Raw genomic sequence first — 6,455 nt, 5'->3', positions numbered from 1 at the left:
ATTTTTTTTTTGTAGAAAGGTTATTGGGGGTGTTGTTTGTGGAAAAGAAGCAACGATCAGGAGTGGGTCATGGTTTAGTTCTAGCAAGTTGAAAATAGAGGAGATTTTTTTGATAACATATGAGATTTTAATTGGGACCAAAACTGCTGATATTGAAAGTCAATATTTTTTTTCATCACAAACTTTAGCCGATTGGCGAAATTATATTAATGAAGAAATATTAAATTACATTGAATTAAAATCCGAACAAATATTCCTAAGAGCGGAACATATGTGCACTGCCTCACGTGAGGAAGTAAAAGAAAAGTAAAAAAGGTAAGTGAACATATTTTGAATTATTGTGTTTTTAGTGTGTTTCTGGTAGTTTGTATTTTGGTCTGGTTGGCATTTTTGTAGCACAAAAATGGTGTTAATTTCACATAAAATCTGTGACTTTATTGTATACTGAACGGAGGAGATCTGTGACTTATATCCGACTGTGATGTATATTAAAAGTCGGAGGGATAACGGACCGAGCGGCAGCGAGGTCCTGGCGAGCCCGAGGTCTCATAGTACTTTCGTAATGAGACCGAGGCAGGGTCGGCGAGTCGAGGTCTCATTACGAAAGTACTATGAGACCGAGGGCTCGTATCCCGGAGAAACAACGGAAAAAAATTAATGCATTAATTTCATTAAATAATTAATGACATAATTTGAATTTTTCCTGTTGGCGCTAAAAAAGCATCGCTAAGAACGATGTATGACATATGACGTCATACATAGTTTTCTTGGCGACGCTTTTTTGGCGCCAACAGGAAAAAGTCGCCAAGAGGGGGGTATATCAGATTTGTTCCGTAAAAAATTCAATACATAATAAGGTCTTGGTATAAATAATCAAAGAAATAATTTACTGTGATAGTTCAGACATTATTAATTACAAATAAGCAAAAATAAATTCTTGCAAATTAATTTCGTCATAATCATAGCTATCTGCTATAAATAAAAAAGTAAAATTAAAATCACACATTTTTAAACAAATACAAAAGTGATGACCAGCAACAGGCTCTGGGCCCAGCTAGACTGATTCCTGGTCAATTTACAATCCCCAGTGAAGATCGATGGCCCTCTTAAAACTATCTACTCCATTGCTCATTACCACCTCTTCCGGTAAGCTGTTCCAAGATTCCACTACCCTGCTAAAATAATAATTTCTTCTAATATCCATGTTAGCCAGAGATTTAAATAGCTTAAAACAATGACCCGTTGTCCTTTTTTCAGAGCTTAACTTCAGCCCCGTAACATCTTTCATTATAATAAATTTAAACAACTGAATCATGTCCCCTCGGTCTCTTCTTTGCTCAAGACTGTACGTTTTTAGCCTTCTAAGCCTGGAATCATAGTCTAAGTGAGAAAGTCCATTTATTAGCCTTGTAGCCCGCGGGGAAAGTATTTTGCACTATCTATAAATGAAACATCAATCTGATGTACATTATACAACTTTGAAAATCAAAATATCAGTGCATATTTTGGAACAAATCTGATATACCCCCCTCTTGGCGACTTTTTCCTGTTGGCGCCAAAAAAGCGTCGCCAAGAAAACTATGTATGACGTCATATGTCATACATCGTTCTTAGCGATGCTTTTTTAGCGCCAACAGGAAAAATTCAAATTATGTCATTAATTATTTAATGAAATTAATGCATTAATTTTTTTCCGTTGTTTCTCCGGGATACGAGCCCTCGGTCTCATAGTACTTTTGTAATGAGACCTCGGCTCGCCGGCCCTGCCTCGGTCTCATTACGAAAGTACTATGAGACCTCGGGCTCGCCAGGACCTCGCTGCCGCTCGGTCCGTTATCCCTCCGACTTTTAATATACATCACAGTCGGATATAAGTCACAGATCTCCTCCGTTCAGTATACAATAAAGTCACAGATTTTATGTGAAATTAACACCATTTTTGTGCTACAAAAATGCCAACCAGACCAAAATACAAACTACCAGAAACACACTAAAAACACAATAATTCAAAATATGTTCACTTACCTAACCTCTTTATTTTCAATTAGTTTAAATATAAAAAATCTATTTAGGACTCCGGTACGTCCAAACGTTGGACGACCTGACGAAAAAGAAAAAGAAGATTCATTCAAAAATTTCAATTGATACATTTGGACAACATCACAAACCGAACTCATAATTAAAATAGAAAATTCAACTAAATTAACATTAAAAAACAACAAGAAAAAGAATACTCTAAAATAAAGTTTGAATTGAAACTTTATTTTAGAGTATTCAACTTAAAATCTCCCTAAGAGCGAAACATATGAGCACCTACCTCCTACCACACATACACGTGCAAAAAGAGACTTCGAGAAACTACTTTCCAGTGTTCAAGTTGCAAAACCAGGGTTGCCAAGTTATCGCCTTATTGGCGATTTTCGTATCGAGCGAAAAATTAAAATCTCGCCAAGAGGGGGGCATATCAGAGGAGAGCCCATATTTTGTCTAAAAAAATTTTAAAAAGTTAAAATCATGTAATTTAATTACCTAATGTATCAGTGACAACATTTATAGCAACAGGACAAGTAGGTTTTAAGAAAATCATTATGTTTTCCATTTTAGACATTGTTTCTCCTAGCTTAATGCATTTAGGAATACAATTTTTTTTTATCAAAGAAAAAAAATCATTTTGATTAAAAGCCTCAGTACAAACTTAAATGAAAATACTCTTTTAACATATTTTAATAATGTCATAAAAATTAATGTTTATTCGATTCTTCCCCCATTGAGACTACTTTTATTATATTGTGATAAAAAAGTTCTTTGAAAGGTGAAAATTTGGAATTATTATTTTTTTTAAGAGTACAGAGTTACATAAATGTTTTCTGTTTTCATAATTTTATACATTTTCTTTTCTAGCTCTGATTGCGTCGTCTATTGGGGATACAAAAAGTGTGCAGGTATAAGCACAATTTTATGCCTACCCTAAGTGTTCTTGGACATTTTCAGTTACTTTTTTTCTCTTGTCACTTGAATATTCTAGTGTTAAGATATACACTATGCATTGCTTCAATGGTATATAATCTATCTCAATAAATCTTAAGTAATCAAGTAAATTAGGTAGGACATGAAGCTTCGGTTGAAATATGCTTTTTGGACTATATTTTGAAATGCAAGACTGAAAAATAATGATAATTAAAAATCATAAAAGAGCTACATGGATTTTTTTCCATATAATTTTAGAAAAACTTAGTTGGTCTGCCTTGTATATTTATGTACTTAATAGAAAAGCTGCACAGATTTTTAAAACAGAAAAAAAATTTAAAAATAAAAACTGTTTTGCAAACTTGCATAACATTAACAAAAGTTTCAAAATTTATTAAATCTGTAATTTATCTATAAAGCTTTGCTAGTTACTTTGCAGCAATTAGATTTTATTCTTTGCAATAATATGTAAAATTTATGAAAACATTTGAGGGAAAAACAATGAAATTTTGAAAAAAAAAAAAACTTTTTTTTTAAACCACTTGGTTTAAACCTAACAACCCTGATATATATATATATATATATATATATATATATATATACACACACAAAGGGGTTCGTCCAGGATTTTTCACAGAGTTCGTTTTTTGTGAAAAATCAAATAATTTTGCAAAAAAAATATATATATATATTTTGAAAAAATTTTTGAGATGGCGCAAATTGCACCATTGAAACAATTAGTTTTATGTTTTTCTTCTTTTCTGTTGAGAATATCATTCTTGATGGTTTTCCTACTATTTGGGGGGGGGGGAGGGAGCGGCATCGCTTTCTGGGAGATGGGCACCCCTCAAGTATCAATGTCTATATACTGTTTTACATTAGACATTAAATTTTGCTAGAAATGTTACATGCATAACAGGGCTTTCCAAACTTGATAGCCAGCGGACCCCTTTCGTAGGCCAATACATAGTGTGGACCCCTTTGAAAAAGCTCTTAGGGATCTGTCCGTAAATGATGTCACACTTTTTTTTTCAACATGCTTCACCCCCGTATCACAAAGTGTCATTCTTCACCCTACCTCCTCCCTTCCCCTTTTTACATAAGCAGCGATTTTTCATGAGCATATTATTTTCGAAAGATGTGTGATGTTTTTTTTCTTGTTACATCCCCTTTTCCTTGTCTCAAACTAAAACAATTTTTCACACTGCCTTCCTCTCAAAATGTGACATCATTTATGAACAGCCCCTTGGTAGGTAGGTAGTTTACAATGCAACCAATTCTGAAGCTTAAAAATCAAAATGATCTGACTGAAATGAATTGGTAACAAAATAATAAAAATTCAAAATTGATCATCAAGTTAATGGGATGAAGTGAGGAGGTTGATTTAGCTGAAACAATTTAACTAGATTGGGTTTTATCCTTGACTGCTGGAATCTAATACCAGGTTCAGAATCTAGACGCTTCAATATTTAGTTTTGCAGAGAATTCCTCGGACACTTTTTGAGCATGTTTTGAACGAACTCTGACACTAGTCCCACTTTTTAGAACACTTTTTGGAACAGCTTTCAAAACATTTCTGAGAACTCTTTTCAGAATACTTGTTTCATTCAGTATAAATTTTCAGGGGTGCCCCCTCCCCCCAACCTAAGGGCAAGGGTGCATCCCCTCGAGAATCTGGCAGTCAGCATTTTTCGCCGTAAAAAGTTTTAATTACTGCCATTCAACAAAAAATAGCATTAGAGTGCTTCAGCACTTATTTCTTTAGTTTTAATTTGGAATAAGGTAGGGGAAAAGTCAGAATTTTGATTGTCTTCATTCGGGAAAATATTTTGGAAATTTTGCACTGTATGTCAAAAGACTCGTCAAGACTCTTGTTTTTGCGCTAAATTATACGAGTCATAAGCTAGAAACACTATACTTGTAAAGAAATCGTTTATATTCTTTTCAATATATTTCGAAAATATGTACACTTTTTTCAATTGACCACAATATGTGTATTTTTAACTAATGGCGGGAAACTTGAACAAAAAGTTACTGGTTTTCTGCATCCTGGATAAAAGGTTCTGTACTGTACTTACCGTTGTGGCACTTAAAATAGAGTTTAATCGTTTTCCAGGAGACAATCAATTTTGAATTTTTTCTTCATTTTTATTTGGGGGGGGGGGGGCAACGACCTAACTGACTAACTTACAAGGGGGCCCACCAGGGTTCTCCGCACCCCTGCTTAATGACAGAAAATGTTATTATAGAAGCGTATGGTGACTGCTATTTTTAAACTAAAAAAAACTTCCTTCAGTTTTGGGAAAAGAATTAACAGATAAAAACAAAAAATACCTATGTGCAACAAATTTCATTAAATAATCGCTGGCATTGGGTCGTTCATTCAACTAAAAAAGAAAAACTGAATTTGCAAAACTTTATAGCAGTACTACAATTGACATTTCAACAAAATAATTTCCTTCTTTCAAGTATAAGTTGCACAAAAAAGAATTGAACAATTACATTGTTACGGCAGTTGAAAACAAAACAAAGCATTTTAACCAGCATTTCCAATCACAATTAATACGAAACTAGCATCAAATGACAAACACAATTCATGAAGATCACCGAAACACATAAAAATGTTACTTTTTTTAGATTCAAATTCGACTGAGTGACACAGATCGTTATACTTTCCCAACGAGATTCCATTTTAACCATAAATACAAAGATATAAAAAATGCTATCTACTTACACCAGTCAGAATTTTTTACTGAAGTGAATAAGAGAATGAATGACAGAAGAATAGAGTACCTCTGGAAAGCCCGAACGAATTAACTTTCACTTGGAGGTTAGAAAGGCTGGAGAAAGGCTTATTGTACAGTAAGATATGCCTCACACCTGAATTTAACGCAGATCTACTTACTGTATTCGTTTGTCTTATTTATTTATGTCATGCTTAATTGTTTTATTTTATTTGTTTGCTTATTTTTGCAGTCTTAACCCTTTACAGTCTTAAACCTTTTGGTTTTTTCACTTTTTCGATTCCGAGTCACAACTGACTACAACTGTATTTATGTCGAGGACTGCATAGTAAGTGCCTTGCCTCCATTATTTTTTTTTATACCGGTAGGTAGCAGCACCATCACCCTATCGAACAGTTAATGAGAATTTAGAAGTTGGGGGCCGTGGTAGCCTGATCGGTAAGGCATTGGACTCGGGGCTGGAGGGTCTCGGGTTCGATCCCCGCTGGTCGAAGACCCACCGTCGTCATTAAAGGGGACTGGGCGACGTTAAATATGCTCGTGGTCTCAATGTCCTCCAAGTGAAACGATACCTCTGGGGGTGCTAGCACCAGGTAGCTATTAGCTCTTGGACTAGTTCTAAATTCTCATTAACTGTTCGATCCGGTGATGGTGCTGCCATCTATCGGTAGATAAAATAATGGAGGCAAGACACTTAGTATGCAGTCCTCGACATAAATACAGTTGTAGTCAGTTGTGACTCTG

This window comes from Uloborus diversus, chromosome 3 (assembly GCF_026930045.1).
Source record: "Uloborus diversus isolate 005 chromosome 3, Udiv.v.3.1, whole genome shotgun sequence".
In the NCBI taxonomy this organism is placed as follows: Eukaryota; Metazoa; Arthropoda; class Arachnida; order Araneae; family Uloboridae; genus Uloborus; species Uloborus diversus.
This window is presented reverse-complemented; position numbering follows the sequence as displayed.